This window comes from Bos taurus, chromosome 5 (assembly GCF_002263795.3).
Source record: "Bos taurus isolate L1 Dominette 01449 registration number 42190680 breed Hereford chromosome 5, ARS-UCD2.0, whole genome shotgun sequence".
NCBI lineage: Eukaryota > Metazoa > Chordata > Mammalia > Artiodactyla > Bovidae > Bos > Bos taurus.
The window spans coordinates 74,370,399-74,392,158 of record NC_037332.1 but is presented as its reverse complement, the minus strand read 5'-3'; the positions used below and the strand labels follow the sequence as shown (position 1 = coordinate 74,392,158).

General features: G+C 48.9%; 1 pseudogene; it reads right to left on the bottom strand.

Moving 5' to 3' along the window:
* Positions 1-2,569: 2,569 nt before the first annotated feature.
* Positions 2,570-21,760, bottom strand: LOC112441524 (apolipoprotein L2-like; annotated as a pseudogene).

Below are 21,760 nucleotides of genomic sequence, written 5' to 3'. Positions count from 1 at the left end.
AGGGCCAGGTTAGTGGCAAACTTCCCAGTGTCAGATTATTGCTCTTGATAGTAGGTCATGATGTTCCTATAAGCCTCCAGCAAAGCAAATTCTCTGTTCTGACAAGAAAGGGCAAGGTCCCAAGGCTCAACTTTCACCCTGAGGTTCAGGTCCTAGCTAAGAGGAGGGTTTCCCTGTGAGGGCTGGTTACCCTGCCAGGGACCCTTCCTCTAGCACTTAGTCTAAGCCCTCTCACCAGTACCCAAGCCCTGCTGAAAAGGCAGATCTCAGCCGCTGGTGCCCTTTAGTCCCCAAGCCCACTCAACTGTTAACACTGAGGGAGCCAGGCACCCAGCACTGAGCCAGCACTCAGGCTTCTCATTTAACCTGGAGAGATCATTGTATAGGAGCCATAGGAACACGTGTTGCAGCAAATGCCCTTCAGGTTAATCCCTAGCTCCCAACTGTTGCCCTTTAGAGAACAGCCCCCACCACAGAATGGACTTGAAGCGATGCTGTGCAATGTCCTTGCCACTTAACCCTGACCTCTGGCACCTGCTTGGGGTCGACAACTGACTTCAGCTGGACCAGTTCTTGGAACTTGAATGGAGTGACTGAAGCTGGTTAAAGCTGTCACCTTAATGACAGTGTCCAGTTACTCCAGTTGCTGAGGCCTCTGTGGACTGGGACCCATGGAGACCTCCACCACCTCAGTTCTCAGAGGTGGGGATGGATGAGAGGTTCACTGTCTTCCCAAGGATGGGCCCAGCCAGTGGGTGGCCAAGCGAGGGCTCTGGAGCTCTGCCGGTCACCGTCCCCAACCTGTCCCCCACCCTTCAGCTCACCTTCAGGCCTGAGGCTGGAAGGCCTGGAGGGCTGGGGAGAAGGTGACCATCCCCCTCTTACAACACTCTACTCTGTGAGGACACCGCTGCCAGGCTGACTGTGGGAGGGAGGGCTCTGCGACCACCCACTCCTGGTCTCCTGCCAACAGTCTCCTCCTAACTATCTCGAGCTAACGGCTGTGCATCCCCCGGCCCTTTTATGTGGAGGCTTTGGGCGTCTGTGCTCAGAGTCATGGCTGCCAGGGAAGAGCTGGAGGCGGGTGCTGCTAAGGTCCATATTCTTAAGGGTCATTTTAGTCCCCTGTGGGAAATAGATGGGTGGAGGTAGGGCAGTGCCCCAAAGTAAACACAGGAAGATGGTTCTGGAAGCTCCTGCAGGAGTCCTGGTGAAATGTGAAGGCAGCCTGGGTGAGGCGTGTGCTGTCTCTTTCTCCCTTCTGTTTACAGCTGACTCTCTCTCACACCTGCACACAAGCCCTCTGCCCTCAATCACCCTTGGGTGCCCCGTGTCCATCCTTATCCCCGGGGCTGGAGGAGGAGTATCCCCGTGCTCAGCCCAAGTCAGACGACACGGGCTCCCCCTGGTGTCTCATGGGGCCTGGTGGCTCCAGGGTCTGAAGGAAACGACTGGCTGGCAGGCAGGAGGAGCCATGGAGGACGTGCTCCCTTAGACCCTGGCAGACAGGCTCACGGGGAAGGAGCTCAGGCATCCAGAGCCCAGCTGAGCCTGTCGGTCAACACAAGGAAGCCTCAGTGAATCAGCTTGTATTTATTGAGCCAGAGTCTAGAGAACACTAGGTGGGGAAGAGTCAGACAGACCTGGAATATCTCATCAAGCACCAACCCCATCTGAGGAAGAAATGGATGCTCCAAGAGGCTGTGTCCATTGGCCCCAGGCTGGTTGACTTCCTTGACTCACTGCAAAGTTCGTGACCTGTTGCTGTCTACTGCTTTCATTTTTCTTCCTTTTTTTCTAATCAACCTCAGTTCCCACACAACATTTGGAATTTTGTGGGAACTTCCCTGGTCTGTTGCTTCTCCCTGGACCCAAAGAGCCCCTGGCAACTTGTCAAATGTCTTATCTACTGTGTTGTCATCATCATCATAGCTGCTGCTTCCATCATTACCATCATCATTATTTAGGAGTCACTGCCTGAAGACCTACATAGATGTTTCTTCAAAGAAGACATACGGGTGACCAAGAGGCACATGAACAGATGCTCAGCCTCATTAGATATTAGGGAAGTGCAAATCAAAACTACAATAAGGTATCAGCTCACACCAATCAGAGGGAGCATTATCTAAATGTCTACAAATAATCAATGCTGGACAAGATGTATAGAAAAGGGAGCCCCCCTACACTGTTGGTGGGAATGTAAATTGGTACAGTCACTACAGAGGACAGTATGGAGGTTTCTTGAAAAACTAAAAATAGAGTTATCATATAATCCACCAATCCCACTTCAGGGTAAATATCTGGAAAGGGGAAAGCTCAAATTTGAAAAGATACATGCACCCCAATGTCCATAGGACACTATTGACAATAGCCTAGACATGATAGTAACCTAAGTGTCCATCAGCAGAAGAATGGGTAAAGGCAGTGTGGTACCTATGTACAATAGAATAGTACTCAGCCATAAAAAAGAAGGAAATAATGCCCTTTGTAGCAACACGTATGGATTCAGAGCTGATGATACTAAGGGAAGTAAGTCAGACAAAGACAAATACATGAAATCACTTATTAGTGGAAAGTTAAAAATACTAACGGAATTCCCTGGCGGTCTTTTGGTTAGGATTCAGTGTTTTCACAACTGTAGCCCAGGTTTATCCCTGGTTGGGAAAACTGAGAGCTCACCAATGGCTTAGCATGGCCAAAAGAAAAAAAAAAAAAGAGTTCAAGTGAACTTACTTACAAAACAGAAATACTTACAGAAAACAACCTTATTGTTACCAAAGTGGGGAGGGATAAATTAGTATGGGATTAACTGATGCATACTAGTATACACAAAATAAACAACAAGGACCTACTATATACACAGGGGATAGAATTCAAAATTTTTAACCTGTGATGGGAAAAAATTAAAAAGAATATAGATTTTTTAAAAAATACATGTATAACTGAATCACTTTGCTGTATACCTGAAACTAACAGAATATTGCAAATCAACTTTGCTTTAATAAAAAACCAAAAAAGAGTAGTCACTGCCTAATTAAGATAAACCTGCTGGGATCAAAGGTGAGTTGATGCTGGAGAAGGAGGGCTAGAGACCATCACCAGGAAGAAACCTTTCCTGTTGGGGCATCACACCCTGGGGAGGGCAATAGAGGAGCCCTTACTACTTCTTCTGGACCCCAGCAGTCCTAACTCTTGGGCTTTTTCCATTTTCAACCCTTCTCTATTCCTGGTGTCTCATTACTTGTTCCCGTGCCTCTCCCGTTATTCTGCCCCCAGTGGCTTCTTTAGTCCAAAATAAGTGGTTTCTCCCCACACCCGCACCCCCCAGTTCAGGCTCCTTCCTACTCTCTCTCCATCTATCACCTGCATGCACCCCTCCCCTGCTGTGCTCAGCTACAGAAACACCAAATTCCTAATACTCAGCTCCATCAATTTTATTTTGCAATCTTACCCTCTAGCAAGTTGCCTCTGGGGCTTGGCCACTCACGTGTCCCTGGTCCCTGCAGTGCTCTGGGGTGCCCAAACTAGGGCCTACTTCAGACGCTCATATATCTGGGTAAGCACCTCCAGATTCATCTCCAGCTTCTGGGCCCGTTCCCTCAGTCTCTCAGCAGACTCTGTCTTTGCCCCACCCGGCAAGTCCTGTGAATCTTTCACCAGGGACCATATGTCGAACAGGAGGAACAAACCTGCAGAGACTCCACCATACGTGTGGGCTCCTCTGGTCATTGCAAGAGCCGTGGCTCCAAAAGCTGCCCTTACCAGCTGGGTGCTTTGGCCAGGGACTCGCCCAGCTGCTAACTGAGGATTGCTTTTGGCCATCCTGATGGCATGGATATGCTTCCTAAAATCTTTCACTTCGTAGAGACTTTTTCCACTGGAAATCTTCTGGGCTATGCTGTGGAAATCAAGTTAGGCTTCTACTGATGACGTGTTTACGAGTTCCACGATGCTGGTGGACACGCCTGTCACAGCAGCTGCTGCTCCCAGCCCTAATCCAGTGGCTGAGAGTCCCAGACTGATGCCCGCTGTAAAGGGTGCCAGAACCAGGCCAAGGATGGTCGGGAAGCCAGATGCAATGCCGGTGGAACTGGCTGCACCTTGGAGATGGTGCAGTCCCTGTGCACCTTGTCAGCATTGTCTGCGCATCTCACAACTTTTTCATGCTCTTCTCCAGCTCCCGTTTAATCGGAGGAAACTCTTCTAGACACCTATTCCTGTCCGGTTGGCCCAGATATTCATGTAGTACAACTGCCTCTTCCCTGTAACAATGAACACCAAAGGATGAAGAAAGACAATTTGCTTGTCTGTAAAATAGGCTCAACAAGGTCTACCTTGCATAAAACACAGAGATTATGAATTAAGTGGAAAATTTGTTGTATAAATTAAATGGAAATAATTTTGCAAATTAAAAAAATTTTTCAACATTGAAGCCATGTTTGGACATTGTTGATGCTCTGTGTACTTATTCAATCATGGAAAAAATAAATGAAGGATCTTAGGATACTCTTGACTTCAGAGCAGCATTCGACAAAGACATCTCAGAGGCAGGTCAACACCAACACTTACAAAGAGTTGGTAGAGTAGGAACTCCACAGATACACTAAGAGAAGCGGGATTAGAGCAGAAAACCTTCATTCAAGGGCCTCAGCATGTGGTGAGGAGTCAACCTGTTCTTTGCCTTGGCTACTGGGAAGTGGTTCCTAAGCCCCTAGAATAGTCTGGCTGATATGAGTGTCCTCATCTGACTGGGCCTTTGGCCACTGGACATTCTGACAAAGTGACGTAATGGGGCCTTGTGTCACGTGGCATCAGTTCGGACCTGTGGAGGAGCTGGACTCTAGGGCACTTGTCTGACCTCGGGGAGGGGCTGGAGATGACAGGTCACAGTAATTTGTTTTTAAACAAGGTGAGTATCCCTGGTGGGCAGTGCTGTGCGTCCTGCCACACACTGAATTCAGGACAGTAACTCATCCTGAGGACAATGGAAGCTTCATGAGTGAAACCCGCCCAGACTGCCCTATGGCTGATGGGAACCCGAATCCTGTCCTGTTATAAACTGGAATCATGAAGCTTTCAGTGATCTCTGAGCATCCTTCTAGGGAAAACTCAAACCTGAGGGTGGTTTTTTGTACCCCAGAAATTGACCATTGGTGTCAAACGTAAGGACAGTCCGGGGAACTGTGCCCTCTGATTTTGCAGACTGGCTACTTCAGTGTATGTAGAATTTTTTTTTTTTTAATCAAAACTTAGAGCTAGAAGGACCCTTAATGATTATTTTGCCTGGCATCTGCTCTCCCCCAAGCCTGACAACCTTGGCTTTCACAGAAGGTCACTGGGTCCACCCACTGCCCCAACTGACAGGGAAGCCGGAGATGTGCTCTGAGTCCTGGTTCCCCATGGCTCTCCAGCCCATCTCACTGACTCCTGACCCATCACCCAGCTCCCTGACCTCTCAGGGGTCACCAGCCTGCCACCTTAGCTGTAACTCATCCTGAGAACAATGGAAGTGTGAAACCCATCCAGACTGTCTTGTGGCTGATGGGAACCTGAATCCCACTGTGCATTAACTATAACTGGAATTCTGACAACTTTCAGTGCTCAGCACCCCTGACCTTGCAGGTGTCACCAGCCTAACTCACACTTTGCCTGTGACAGCTTCACCTGACTGCACCCCAAGGCCATGTGCAACTTTATGGAACCTCTAAAAATTCAAGAGACTTTAGGAAACACCCATTTGAATGGCTCAGCCTGAAGAGACCAGCACTTGCACAGCTGGTGGAGAAGTGTTTTCCTCTTGTTGGGGATGCGTGAGGCTCCCCAGAATCCCTCAAATGATACACAGTCACAGCCACTCACTGTGACCCTGGGGGGCTCCCTGAGCCATACGGCCTTCCACTGTCAGGGAGGCCCCACATAGACTAGAAGAGGGTCCCCGATGGAGGGAGAAGCCAGGTCCCAGGCAGGGTGTGGAGAACATGACCACCACAGGACCCTCCACCCAGGGCCCTCCAGCCCAGCATGAGGGGATCCCATCAGGGAAGAAAGAAATGTCCCCCCCTCCCACTCAGGGGACCTCTGCTAGGGACACAGCCCCTTCAGTTTGTGTCCTCGGGGCCCACTCTCCTCACTCTAGTCCTGGCCCTGCTGCCCAAACCTGCCTAGTAGTCCTCCAGCCTGGACTCTCTGCTCCACCCTGACCCTGGGTCTGACCCTGGTCCAGGCCTCCCTGGTCCTTATGATTGTACTTGGTTCTCCACGTCTAAACCTGCAGTTCACTCTGAGGCCATCACCATAGTCCATCAGATTGAACTGCTATTCCCACTGAACACAGGACAGATCTGAGACTCCAAGATAAGCCCAGAGCCCCAGAGCCGGGTAGGAGTAGAGCCAGGACCCCACCAGCTCCATCCAGTTCCTCTCCAGCCTCTCTATCTTATCAGCCAGCAGGATCCTGCAGGGTTGATACAGTTCCTAATCAAAGGGCTCAAGTCAGAATCCCTGGGAATGCAAAATAATGTTGATGTCAGGATTTCCTGACTTTTCACAAAGGAAGTTCTACTTGGTTCTCGTCTCCTGGAAGGAGGCCATTGGCCCCTGATTCTTCCCAACAAGGTTATTTTAAAAGTTAATACTAATTTAGCACATACTCTGTGTCAGCCATTATGCAAAGCACTTTGCATGCATGATCTCAGTGTCCTCTCAATAAAACTGAACAGATGAAGAAAGTAATGGCAAGGAGATCAGGAACTTGTCCAAGGCCACGTAACCTGCTCCCTCCTTACAGGTTTCATCTCTTCTTAGTCTGAGGCCATTCATGGGCAGTGAATGACATGGAGGAAACATTCTTCTTGGATTCTTGAGAAGGAACATTCTCAGCCCCACCACACCATAGCGTCCTGCCAGGAGGAGGTGTGCCTGCCAGGAGGAAACCAGCCCTGGGCCTGAGGATCTGGGAGACCTTCCTGGTGCACTGTGCTCTTTACCTGGACAAACTGACCTCAGCCACAAAACTCTCCCAGGCTTTGTCTTGAGCAAGCAGTTGTTGCAGTTTTTCCCTTGCTCTGTTGAGCAAAAATATTCTGAGCGCTAGACAGAAAAAAAAGAAAATTGGAGAAATTATGGTGGAAGGTAAATGGTACTGAGGATCAAGTGATTAAAGTTCATCTTTCGAGCAGCGATGACCTCGAGTACTCTTGGTGGAATCACCTGGGGTTACAGATGGAACTGTTTCCCCCACCCCACCCCTCAATTCATATGTTGAAGCTTTACCCCCCTGGTGACTGTATTTGAAGATAGGGCCTTTAAAGTGGTAATTATGGTAAAATGAGTCATAAGTATGGGGCCCTAATCCAATAAGACTGGTGTCCTTATTAGAAGAGACACCAGATCTCTCTCTCTCTCCTTCTCTCTTTTCGGCAACATGAAGTGTTCTTAGTTTTCCTCTTTTTCCTGGGTCTCTGAGGGAGAAAGGAACCTAGGGCTCACATGGAGGGAAGCCAGAACACTGAATCTGTGTACTGATTGATTGGGGAGGGGGTGGGCAGGGTAATAACTGAGCACCTGGGGATCTGCAGGGATATTTGCGATCAAAAGGACCCGCATGAGGCAATGACTTGGTAAGCAGGTGCTTATCTACGGGAGCACTGTACAGGTGCCCTCACACAGCTAGGGGAAGGGGTGATTCTGGGGGAGGGGAGAAATTTCCAGCTGGAACTAACATATTCCAGGTAGAGGGGACAGTACCACACCTAAGCAGACCTACTGTGTGGCAGGCACTGGCCCAAGCCATGAACATACATTACATTTCATCCTCATAACAATAAAGGGATATATTATTCCCATTTTATAGGTGAGGTCAGATAACTGTGCTCCAGGTCACACAGGTGGGAGGAAGAAAAGACCAGATGGGGGTTCAGGATCTGCTGACCCTTGCAGAGCAGCTGGGTGGGTAGCAGGGAAAGAGCTGGAGGAAAGGTCTCTGTGTTGATGCCCTAGGGTCTGGGAGCAGGAGGAGGCTCAGACCAAGGGAGAGGGCAGGAGAAGCTCCAGGGACCCTGGGGGACCTCCTCTCCCTGCCCCGTCTGGCCTTCAGGACTTCCTCTGCTGTCCCCCTCCCCATGGGCTGTCCTGGCCTCACTTCTGAGTCACTTGCTATAGGGCAGTGGGTGAGGAAGTGAGCACCTTGAAAGTGGCTCCCCAAGGAGAGGACTGGGAAAGAGTATCTGTGGACACACCCCCATTGGGGGAACTTCACGCGGCCCCTCTGGGGGGCTCCAAGATGCATATCCATCCCCTTCTTGGTTCTTGATTCCTCTGTATGTTAACTCTGCCTGGAACCACCACCCTCAATTCTAGGTCACAAGTAGGAACCATCCAGAGAAGAGGCAGCCAATTACCTGGCGGGTAGATGTTAAAGCTCGTGGTGGCAGCAGCAGGGTTTCAGAGATGTCCCTTCAGCTCTTTGAATCAGGCTTGAAGGAGGTGTGGCTTCACCCTTGGGGATGAGAAAACAGATGGTGGGCTCCATCACCAGTGAGCAGTGGCTGCAGAGAGCAGTGAGGGGCAATGTGGGTGGGTTCCCCTGGGACGGCCACAGCCACCAGTGCCACCAGGGACTTAATCCAGCATGGTTCGCTGTCTCCCGGGCTCTGCTGGCCACTAGTTAAGAAAAGGCAATGGCACCCCACTCCAGTACTCTTGCCTGGAAAATCCATGGACAGAGGAGCCTGGTAGGCTGCAGTCCATGGGGTCGCTAAGAGTCGGACACGACTGAGCGACTTCACTTTCACTTTTCTCTTTCATGCATTGGAGAAGGAAATGGCAACCCACTCCAGTGTTCTTGCCTGGAGAATCCCAGGGACAGCGGAGCCTGGTGGGCTGCCGTCTATGGGGTTGCACAGAGTCGGACACGACTGAAGCGACTTAGCATAGCATAGCATAGCATAGCATAGCACTCATCTCCCACCAGATCTCTCCAAGTCAGAGTCCTGTTGGGGCACAAGGAAAAGGTAATCAGAGAGGAGACAGCCATCTGTGAAGTCATAGGAGCAATAAAATCAAAGACAAGAACAGATAGAAGGAATACTCTGGAAATTCCATGAGGTTGGGAACATTTTCTTTATTCTTCAGTAATAACTAATACTGATCCAGAGTCTATGACATGCAGGCTCCTGAAATTCACCTGAACTTCAGTTAGTCCAAGTTTTCATGTTGGTGCCAGAGCCTGGACTTGAACTAAAGTCTTTCTCATCCAAATCCCAGGTTTGTGATGACTATGCTCTACTCCCTTTAATGTGGGCTTCCCAGGTGACCCAGTGGTAAACAATCTGCATGCCAATGCAGAAGACCCAAGAGACTCAGATTGGATACCTGAGTTGAGAACTTAGATCCCCTGGAGGAGGAATTGGAACCCACTCCAGTATTCTTGCCGGGACAGAGGAGCCTGGTGGGCTACAGTCCACAGTTCACAAAAAAGGACTGAGCTTGCACTCCCTTTAATATAGAAAAATTTTGTTTGTGGATAGCTGTTAGTTGGCAAGTGACTCGTTTTATTCCCAAATGATATCTTCCTTCCTTGAAGGCTTGAGCCTCTACCTTGATAAAGTTCCTGCTTTATCAGGAACACAGCTCCCACAGCCCACACCCTCCTTGTTTCTGCAAGAGCCTTTATGCCACAAGGGCCTGGAGTCCGCCCAGCCCTGCCCTGGATGCTCTGAACCTAGATGGGGCCAAGTCCTCTCTACGGTCCTCTACTGACTGTTGAACTTTAGCTTGTTTCTAATTCTTTACATAAATAATAGTGCAAGCAACACTCTTCTTATATAAAACTTTGCTTGCATTTTTGTTTTCTATGTCAGATCTTATTATTCCCAAATTAAATGAAAGGGAATATACTTCCTCAAGGGCAATGAGGTCCTTGTTTCATCTACTCTGATCTCTAATTTTCTTCAGTCTCCTTTCTAGAAAGTTCTGTGTGTGTTTCACTGGGAATGGGACTTAATCTTCACCACTCTCTTGAAGGTTTGTACCTTCATCTTGCTTGATGGAAGGAAAACCCAACTGGCTCACAGGCCCCAGAGAAGGAAAGGAGGCTCTCAAGGAAAAATTACCAAGATGGAGATAGGAGAAACAACAGGGGAGCTAAACCAACAAGAAACAGAAGTCAAGAAAAAAAATTAACAACAAAATATATTTAAAAACAGACTTCTCCAGTTAGCATTTAGAATGAAATAGCTACCAGTTAACTCCAATCCTTTGTACTGTGTCTCTGCTCCTGGAGTTCTCTTTAAGCTGTACATCTGGAAACTCTGGCAGCAGCACAAGACATAAATCTCCTAAGAGAGAGATATTATTAAATCTTTTGGTGGTCATTTTTTTCTCAACACAAATGGACAAATTCTTAAGCTCTGTTACCCATTTTGGTTTCCCTGGGGCTCAGTCAGAAAAGAATCCACCTGTAATGAGGGAGACATGGGTTTGATCCCTGGGTTGGGAAGATCCCCTGGAGGAGGGCATGGTAACTCACTCCAGTATTCTTGCTTGGCAAACCCCCATGGACAGAGGAGCCTGGTGGGCTGCAGTCCGTGGGATCTCAAAGAGTGGGACCCTGTCTCTTCTCTGCTACTCCTCCTGTCCAGGACAAGCAGGGCACCCTCTGCCCTCCTGGATACAGCCTGGCTAAAATATGAGGCATTCAGTTCAGTTCAGGTGCTCAGTCATGTCTGACTCTTTGCAACCCCATGAATTGCAGCATGCCAGGCCTCCCTGTCCATCAGCAACTCCCGGAGTTCACTCAAACTTATGTCCATCATGTCGGTGATGCCATCCAGCCATCTCATCCTCTGTCATTCCCTTCTCCTCCTGCCCCCAATCCCTCCCAGCATCAGAGTTTTTTCCAATGAGTCAACTATTCCCATGAGGTGGCCAAAGTATTAGAGTTCCAGCTTTAGCATCAGTCCTTCCAAAGAACACCCAGGACTGATCTTTAGAATGGACTGGTTGGATCTCCTTGCAGTCCAAGGGACTCTCAAGAGTCTTCTCCAACACCACAGTTCAAAAGCATCAATTCTTTGGCACTCAGCTTTCTTCATAGTCCAAATCTCACATCCATACATGACCACTGGAAAAACCATAGCCTTGACTAGACGGACGTTTGTTGGCAAAGTAATGTCTCTGCTTTTGAATATGCTATCTAGGTTGGTCATAACTTTCCTTCCAAGGAGTAAGTGTCTTTTAATTTCATGGTTGCAATCACCATCTGCAGTGGTTTTGGAGCCCCAAAAGATAAAGTCTGCCACTGTTTCCCCATCTACTTGCCATGAAGTGATGGGCCCAGATGCCATGATCTTAGTTTTCTGAATGTTGAGCTTTAAGCCAACTTTTTCACTTTCCACTTTCACTTTCATCAAGAGGCTTTTTAGTTCCTCTTCACTTTCTGCCATAAGAGTGGTGTCATCTGCATATCTGAGGTTATTGATATTTCTCCCAGCAATCTTGATTCCAGCTTGTGTTTCTTCCAGTCCAGGGTTTCTCATGATATACTCTGCATATAAGTTAAATAAGCAGGGTGACAATATACAGCCTTGACATACTCCTTTTCCTATTTGGAACCAGTGTGTTGTTCCATGTCCTGTTCTAACTGTTGTTTCCTGACCTGCATATAGATTTCTCAAGAGGCAGGTCAGGTGGTCTGGTATTCCCATCTCTTTCAGAATTTTCCACAGTTTCTTGTGATCCACACAGTCAAAGGCTTTGACATAGTCAATAAAGCAGAAATAGATGTTTTTCTGGAACTCTCTTGCTTTTTCCATGATCCATTGGATGTTGGTAATTTGATCTCTGGTTCCTCTGCCTTTTCTAAAACCAGCTTGAACATTTGGAAGTTCACGGTTCACGTATTGCTGAAGCCTGGCTTGGAGAATTTTGAGCATTACTTTACTAGCATGTGAGATGAGTGCAATTGTCAGGTAGTTTGAGCATTCTTTAGCATTGCCTTTCTTTGGGATTGGAATGAAAACTGACCTTTTCCAGTCCTGTGGACACTGCTGAGTTTTCCAAATGTGCTGGCATATTGAGTGCAGCACTTTCACAGCATCATCTTTCAGGGTTTGAAATAGCTCAACTGGAAATCCATCACCTCCACTAGCTTTGTTCGTAGTGATGCTTTCTAAGGCCCACTTGATTTCACATTCCAGGATGTCTGGCTCTAGGTGAGCGATCACAACATCGTGATTATCTGGGTTGTGAAGCTCTTTTTTGTACAGTTCTTCTGTGTATTCTTGCCACCTCTTCTTAATATCTTCTGCTTCTGTTAGGTCCATACCATTTCTGTCCTTTATCGAGCCCATCTTTGCATGAAATGTTCCCTTGGTATCTCTAATTTTCTTCAAGAGATCTCTAGTCTTTCCCATTCTGTTATTTTCCTCTATTTCTTTGCACTGATGGCTGAGGAAGGGTTTCTTATCTCTCCTTGCTATTCTTTGGAACTCTGCATTCAAATGCTTATATCTTTCCTTTTCTCCTTTGCTTTTCGCTTCTCTTCTTTTCACAGCTGTTTGTAAGGCCTCCCCAGACAGCTATTTTGCTTTTTTTGCATTTCTTTTCCAAGGGGATGGTCTTGATCGCTGTCTCCTGTACAATGTCATGAACCTCCGTCCATAGTTCATCAGGCACTCTATCTATCAGATCTAGTCCCTTAAATCTATTTCTCACTTCCACTGTATAGTCATAAGGGATTTGATTTAGGTCATACCTGAATGGTCTGGTGGTTTTCCCTACTTTCTTCAATTTAAGTCTGAATTTGACAATAAGGAGTTCATGATCTGAGCCACAGTCAGCTCCCAGTCTTGTTTTTGCTGAGCCTTTCCATCTTTGGCTACAAAGAATAAAATCAATCTGATTTTGGTGTTGACCCTCTGGTGATGTCCATGAGTAGAGTCTTCTCTTGTGTTGTTGAAAGAGGGTGTTTGCTATGACCAGTGAGTTCTCTTGGCAAAACTCTATTAGCCTTTGCCCTGCTTCATTCTGTACTCCTAGGCCAAATTTGCCTGTTACCCCAGGTGTTTCTTGACTTCCTACTTTTGCATTCCAGTCCCCTATAATGAAAAGGACATCGTTTTTGGTCTTAGTTCTAAAAGGTCTTGTAGGTCTTCATAGAACGGTTCAACTTCAGCTTCTTCAGCATTATTGGTTGGGGCATAGCCTTGGATTACTGTGATATTGAGTGGTTTGCTTGGAAACGAACAGAGATCATTCTGTCGTTTTTGAGACTCAATCCAAGTACTGCATTTCGGACTGTTTTGTTGACCATGATGGCTACTCCATTTCTTCTATGGAATTCTTGCCCACAGTAGTAGATATAATGGTCATCTGAGTTAAATTCACCCATTCCAGTCCATTTTAGTTCACAGATTCCTAGAATGTCGACGTTCACTCTTGCCATCTCCTGTTTGACCACTTTCAATTTGCCTTGATTCATGGACCTGACATTCCAGGTTCCTATGCAGTATTGCTCTTTACAGCATCTGACCTTGCTTCTATCACCAGTCACATCCACAACTGGGTGTTGTTTTTGCTCTGGCTCCATTTCTTCATTCTTTCTGGAGTTATTTCTCCACTGATCTCCAGTAACATATTGGACACCTACCAACCTGGGGAGTTCCTCTTTCAGTATCCTATCATACTGCACCACGGTGGCTGCACAGGAGCAGGAGGGCCAAGAGGAGCTACTCCAAGTTCAAGGTCTGGAGGAGCTGCCATGAGGAGATACCCCTCGTCCAAGGTAAGGAGCAGCAGTGGTGCTTTGCTGGAGCAGCCATGAAGAGATACCCCACATCCAAGGTAAAAGAAACCCAAGTAAGACAGTAGGTGTTGCGAGAGGGCATCAGAGGGCAGACACACTGAAACCATAATCACAGAAAATTAGTCAGTCTAATCACATGGACCACAGCCTTGTCTAACTCAATGAAACTAAGCCATGCTGTGTGCGGCCACCCAAGACAGGAGGGTCGTGGTGGAGAGGTCTGATAGAATGTGGTCCACTGGAGAAGGGAATGGCAAACCACTTCAGTATTCTTGCCTTGAGAACCCCATGAACAGTATATGAGGTGTAGGGACCCCTTATGGGGTCATAAAACAACCAGCTTCTCAAAGACACAGCACAATCCCTGTTTTACCTGCAGTGCAGTAATTCCATATGTTTTCCTTGTCTGTCTGGATGAAAAGCTCTTTCTGACAGACAGTATTATCAGATTTCTGAGTGTATTCCCTTTATAGGCATCCCCTGCTTTCCAAAGGATTAGCCTCTGCCAATAAACTGTGACGTGAGACCTAGATTGTCTATGCTCTATGCCATTTTGATTTGCGAAATTTTCATAGGAAAATTTCGGTGGCATTTCGGTGTACATTCAGGTGGCAGGAAACACCTGTATTCCCTCATGTCTCCTTACTCCAGCTATGATATTATTACATGAGGAGACGAAGAGAGAATTGTGGAAAAACACAGGACTTATCTAAAATCTGATACATGCCTGACCCTTGATTCAGACATTCCAAAGCCTGGGACAGGCTTCTCCAAAGTCCTCCTGTTTCCCAGAAACATCCTTTCCAGGAAGTGGCCTATTAGAGACTAACAGAGAATGCCCCATATTGTAATCCAGGGCCAAGCGTGGCTGTGGGGCCCAGCTCCCTCCAGCCTCTTGCTCTCTGTTCCCTTACTGCTGCTGGGGACTTTGAGGGAAGAGAGTGGAGTCATACCCTGACTGCCATGAAGGCTGGTTTGAAGACACAAGAAAAGGTGTGCTCCTTTTTGACTGAGCACTGGAGTGGGTTGCCTTGTCCTTCATCAGGGGATCTTCCCGACCCAGGAATTGAATCCATGTCTCTCATGTCTCCTGCATTCACAGGCGAGTTCTTTACCAAGAGCGCCACCTGGGAAGACCTTGACTGAGAAAAGTAACTATTAAATATGCCCTGCTTGAAAGAGAAGGAGAAAAGGAGAAAGGGGAAGGAGGAGGAGGAAGAGGAAGAAAGAAAAAGCTTCTAATCAATCAATCACCAAGTCCCAAAGAGATCTAAATGTAAGCCAGAAAGAAAACACTACGAAGGCCCTAGAAAAAAAAATGTTAAAAATAAGATTGACTGAGGAAACCTTTCTAGTCAAGACACAAATCCCATAAGCCATAAAGAAAAGTCTGATTTATTTGTCGTCTAAATATTAAAAGATGCAAAAGACACCATAAACCAGGTCAGATTACAAGGAGAGACCAGCAGACACTGTTTGCAATATCTAGAGTCAACAAGGGGGAAATCCACAAGACAGAGCCTAAAACCCACAGAAGAAGACTGAAACCAGTTTTTAAAATTTGAGTAACAGGGACTTCCCTGGTGGTTCAGTGGTTAAATCGCCTTGCAATGTAGGGCACACGAGTTTGCTCTCTGGTCAAGGAACTAAGATCCCACATGCTGTGGAGCAACTCACCCCATTTGTTTCAACTAGGACCTGACACACTAAAAAAAAAAAAATATATATATATATATATATATATATATATATATATATAAAATTTGAGTAAGAAACTGAAGAAACAATTCCAGGGGAGGTGACTTGCCCAGGGTCACACGGCTTTCCATGGGCAGAGTGGAGGCCCACTCTGACTTTCTGACATGGATATGTGAGAGGGGGAGCATGGTTTTAGTAACCCAAAAGTTTCCAGCATTGTCCTTGCCTGTAAAACACATACATCAAAGCCTGTGTCACTCCTGTTACACTGATGTGTTCACAGCTTGACTTTTTGTCTTAAAATTATAAAACCGAGATCATAATGTAGGCATTGTGTAGCAAGCCCTGCATCTCCCCACTTGCTCTCCTGTTCCTCTCCTCTCAGGCCTCAGATGCCCCCGCAGAGACTGGCACTGAGCAGGCATTCAAGAGACAAGGTGATGATAAACCTGGATTCCTTGTATTTCAAGAGGAACCCTTTCCTCCATCAGCTGCAGTGCAGCACCTGCGGGCAGCCTCAAGGTGGCCAGGCCACAGCAGGAGAGGCTCTGACTCCTCTTTCCTCCTCCACCCCCTCTGTTTCTTCCAGTTTCCCAAAGGGCTGAGCACCTTCAACATACATCTTCTGGGGTGTCAGCTCTCATCTCAGGAGCCCATCTTCCAAGTGGAGCCCACCTGAGCAGGTGTCGCCCTCCCTCTGCACTGTCCAGGGGCCCAGGGGTGGGAGGAAGCTGCCAAGCACACCTGCCTCCACATGCAGGCTCTGCCCCTGCTTAACCTGCTGCCTTGGCCATGATCTCACCTCTCTGCACTTCCATTCCTTCTTCTGTCAACTAGTGACAATCATCCTTTTCTCAGATGGTTGTGAAGATGGGGAGATGGGTGGGGGTCCTACGTCCCTGCTTACCCAGGAATCTTCTCTGGCTGAGTGTGAACAAGATCCAGTTGTTCTCAGCATTGCAGGTGTAGCCACAAGCTGTGTGTCTCTGCAATAAACCACACATTTTGTGGGTCCAGATAAACCCGGAGAACCGAAAAGGGAAATTGAACACTCTCAATTCTGAGTCACTTGCATCAAATATTCTGCTCACCAGGCCCCACCCTGGGCTTTTCCCACCCTTCCACTGCTCCCCTTAGAGAAACAAGCCCAGTCTTGACATTCTAGGTCATTCTTGGCTCAGTTCATCTGGCTCTGTGCTCCTTGAAAAAAGACCTGCCACCAACACACTATGAGGCCCTTGGCCTCAGCCCACAGGCTTCTTCCCAGCCCCCTCTGCCTTCTCTACCCACCCACACTCACTAGCCTGCTTGCCTTATTCACCTTCATGCCACCAGCATGTGACCCAATCCCAGAAAATGCCACCTGCTCACTGCATACTAGTCATACTTCTGCTGCTGAGTGTCACATCCATGTGGAATCTAGGCACTTACTTACAGAGGACCTTCTGCTAGGGTCACCTGCTGCAACCACCTGGAAGATGGTGTTCATGCAGCGAAGCCCAAATCTGACATCACATCCTCTGAGAAGCCCTCTAGGACCTTCCTCTGTAGAGTCCACAGTCCCCTGCTCTGCTCCCATGATACTTGGGTGAGGGGCCCAAGGCCACTCCTCTGACACTCTGTCCATGCCCCTCCCACCCCTTTTGATCAGATCCCTCTTGACTTAGCCCTGCTGGGGGGGATGGAACTAGTGTCTATGGTCCCAGTAGCCCACAGGAGGAGCCCTGGCCTTGGTGGTCACTGCCATTAGGTGGACGCAGCAGTTCATGGGGAGGGCTGAGAGCACGCTGCCTTTTTCTCCCCTGGCTTATCTCCATCTGACAACTTGATATTTTCTCTCCAAATGGAGGACTTTTATCAGAAAACCACTGTCCTGGCGACTCAGAGAAGTCTACAACAGAGAGCTGGCCCTGCCTCCGTTTGGTTCCTGAGCAAAGAGCCTCTGTGGACGGGGCTGAGCAAGTGCCAGGCGCTGTGCCTGCACCGTCTACGCCTTTCCTGTTGAATCTCACATCAGCTCTAGGAGTGTTGGCTCTGTTTTACAAAGAAATGGAGAAGAAAATGTAACTCAGCCTGAGAGTCTTGCAACTCAACTGCTGTTGGACTTTTTCTTTTTTGCCCCCAAGCAGAAGAGGCTGCAATGGGCCTATGCCCTTCACCGAGGCCAGCCTGACCTTCCATTGGGTTGCTTCATTCTAGAAGATATCCCTTGGCCATCATGGTCACCTCCTCCCAGGTTTTGAGGGACAGACAGAAGAGTGATGGGTGTTATTCCCTGAGGACCACACACTGCAATTTGGTCTTACAATCACCCATAACAAAGGCCAGGAATTTGATCTAATTTTGCAGATAAGGCAGCCATGGTCCGGGGAGAGGCGGGGGCTTTCGTCAAGCAACTCAGAAAACCACTGTTGTTGGGCAGAAGAATATCAGCAGCTCATGTCCTGCAAACGTCCATCTATCCAAACATCACACTCTCACGCTTTCACCCCAGCACTCAGGGCTCAGGCTGGAAGCACTGACACAGAGGGGTCAAGGGGCAAACGTGCAGCTGCCCCTCCTGCTGTCCTGCACAAGCCTGCCCCTGACCCCACAGGAGCTGTCAAGACTTAAGGTTGCCTTCTCCCTGGAGCTCGGGATCCTCTAGGGACAAGCAGCTCTGGGTGTCTCCCCTACAGGAGGGACACAGGGAGGAAAGGCGGTGGCCAGGGGCTTTCCTGGAAGGAAAATCTAAGCACAGTCACCCCTCCCTCCTGCTCACTTTAAAACTCTGGCAGAAATCCAGGAAGCAGGGGGGCAGGGAAAGGCACGTGGCCTCCCCGGGGAACACTTGCCAACATGAGGGTGCCCAGGCCCCACTTCCTCAGTGCCCTCTGCTACAGGAGAGTTGGGGGTCCCGAGCAAGGTGTGGGGGTCCCGGGACTCACTTCCTGGCAGGTAGCCCCTGCAGCAGTCCTGGAAGCCAATGATGACGTCCGTGATCTTCAGGTCCCACTCCTCCTCCAGGTGGGCCAGCATGCTGGCCTGGAAGAAAACCTTGCTCTGGCCAATGTGGTATACATTGCTACAGAGCTTCGATCCAGGGGATGAGAGCTGGCTGCTGACCATGGGGCCACCATGGAGCCCTGGAGCAAGGCCAAGGCTAGGGGAGGGGCCAGGAGCAGGGGTTGGCCCTGATGATCAGTGGGCAGCCTCCTCCTGGTGAAGGCAGAGTGGGAGTAGGGGGGTGCCAAGAGGGGGCAGGTAGGGGCCAGCAAGGGGCAGGTAAAGAGTCAGACTTGCAGAGAAATGCAGAAACTCAGCCCTGAAGGACCTTACCTGTGGACGTCTCTGCCCAAATGCATTTCTCACAAAGGTGGCAGTGGACATGGAGGCTCAGGTAACATTGCTTGAGGTGACTAGAGAAACAGGATTGCTTTTTTAAAAGAGGCAGTTCAAAGTCAAGAGTGACCTAACATACTTAGGAGCCAGATGAGCAAAGCGCAGGAGGATAAGTGTTGCCAGGCCTGATGTGGAAGCAGAGGGCGAGAACCACACGAGGCATGTGAATAGCACTGTGTCAAGAGAAGGGTTCCCCATCAATGGGGAGGCAAAGGGCAGCCTTGTTCATCAAGGAAAGGGAAACAGCTTATCTGAGATCTCAGAGATATAAAGTAAAATAGAAGCCCAGGTCTGACTCTAAAGTTGGGATCTTCACCATCCTGATTTATGTCCAAGGGGAAGGGGGTGGGAGGGGGGCTGAAACACCGAGGTCCAAGTTCTCCCTCCCCGTAAGGGCCTGCTTCCCTAGGATAGAGGTCATGGGGCACCCTGGACCCTGGAGAGCCTGTGGAAGGACAGGAGGAGCGAAGGGTATGATTCTATCAGAAGAGCACTTGGCCATTTGCAATTCATTTACTTTTTTATCATGTGATTCTTCTGAAGAGGGGCAGAGTTACTATTTTATTATGTAGATAGGGAAACAGGCAAAGGCAGGGATGCGACTTCTTCCAGATCACACAACAGGTCAGCGAAAGAAGTAAGGCTCAAAAATCATTTCAGACAAGCTCCTGACAAGCAGACTCTCCTGCAGGCAACAACCACACACTCTAGACCTGGTACAAAGTACAAAACACAAAAGTGCAGAGTGCAGAACCGCCACGTGAGGGCTCAGGAGAAGCAGAACAGGAAGACTTTGAGGAGAGTCAACATAGATTGAATGATGGGCAAAGGATGAGACAGTCATTTTTTGTGGATTTCCCTTGAAGGCAGCTGCAGTTCTTGGATGGATAGAAGTGACTGAGATTCTGATAAGTCTGCTACTCTTCTGGCCTGAAAAAACCCCAAGGACAGAGCCCAGAATTGCCAGCAATCCTCAGCCTTCCCCAGCATCAGGCTCTTTTCCAGTGACTCGCCTCTTCACATCAGGTGGCCAAAACATTCATTCCGCAAGAACCCCATGAACACGAACAGTCCGAACCGGATGAGAAGGTGGTGCACTTACTGTCGCGTGTGGGTTGCTTGGACCCAGAACAGGGTGAGGAGAGTCATTTTGTTGGTCGGAGAAGAGGGCACGTGTGCATCCAGGAAGCACTCAATCTGGAGCCTCTTGACCTGAGACTTTCCCGCAGGGTCCAGGTCCTTATTACCCGTTCATCCTTCTCATCCTTCAGCCTGACCTACTGGTCCAAGAATACAGTCTCCCAAGCCAAGCTCTCCTGTGTCCTGGGATTTTGACTCTGAGATTCTAGGTGCCAGGACCTAAGCCCCGCTGCTGGCAAGGGCCTCAGGGGACAGACCGTGAGCTCCTGGAGGGGGCCCAGACCTGCTTCCTGTCCTTCCTGAACTGTGCAGGTTTGGGGGCTTCTTTCCTTTCTCTGACCTGCCCCGGTTCCCTCCAGTGGGCCCTCTTCTGTGCTCACTTAGCCAGATGCAGTTTCTGTTGCTCAGAACCACAGGAATCTCACCTGAGACAGGGGTCATGATGGGATGGGAGCCTGTTAGGTGCTCACATGCTCCACAAGGAAACAGAAAGTTGGTGCCCCATGGAGCAGGCCCGTGAGGGTGAGAGCAACACCCAGATGCTCCCCTTTCCTCCCTGGACTGGAGGAGCCTGAGGCCATTCCATGAAGGCTCCTCAGAAGATCGTGGCAGGTGCAAGCCCAGATGGGTGACCAGGTCAGAGCATGGCCTTGTATGGGCCTTCCCTCCTTCCTGCCCACTCTCCCCAGCCCCTCAGTCCTGCCTCCGGAGATGGATTGAGCCTGGCGTCCACCTCTGCCTTCGAGGGACCACAGGCTCCAACAGAATACTTTGGGCTGCCTGTTTTATTGAATGCAAGTCCATATTCCCAACACACAGTGAGGCCAAACAATACCAAAATGTTGGAGTTTGGAACCGAAGAAGATTCATTGCAAGGCCATGCAAAGAAACGGGTGGCTCGTGCCTTAAAATCCCAAGCTCCCCAAAGCTCTCAGCAAAGCCCTTTTATGAGAAAAGTAAGCGAGGGACCTGGTTAGTTGTTGCAACCTTCTTGGTGTCAGAACCTTTTCTTGATGTCAGGTCATGATATTCCTGTGAACCTCCAGCAAAACAAATTATTCTCTTTTATGATAAGAAATAGCAAGGTCCCAAAGCTCAGTCTTCACCCTCTGAGGTCCAGGCTCTGGCCAAGAGGAGAGGGGAGGCTCCTGCAGGAGTCCTGGTGAAACATGAAGGAAACCTGGGTGAGGTGTGTGCTCTCTCTCTGCCCCTCTGTTTACAGCTGACCCTCTCTCACACCTACACACAAGCCCTCTGCTCTCAATCATCCTTGGGTGCCCGATGTCCATCCTGGTCCCTGGGGCTGGAGGAGAAGTATCCCCATACTCAACCCAAGTCAGATGACACGGGCACCCCCGTGCATCCCATGGGGCCTGGGGGCTCCAGGGTCTGAGGGAAACTACTGGATGGGAGCCCAGTGGGCAGGCAGGAGAAGCCATGGAGGATGTGTGCCCTGAGATCCTGGGAGACATGCTCCTGGGGAAGGAGGTCAGGCATCTGGAGCCCAGCTGAGCCCCTCAGTCAATGCAAGGAAGCCTCAGTGAATCAGCTCGTATTTATTGAACCAGAGTCTGGAGAACAAAAGGTGGGGAGAGACAAAGGAACCTGAAATGTCTTACCCAGCCCCACCCACAGCTGAAGAAGAAACCGAGGGTCTGAGAGGCTGCGTCTCTTCACCTCAGGCTGGTTGATCACCTTGACACACCACAAAGTTCTGTTGTTGCCTTCTGGTGTCAT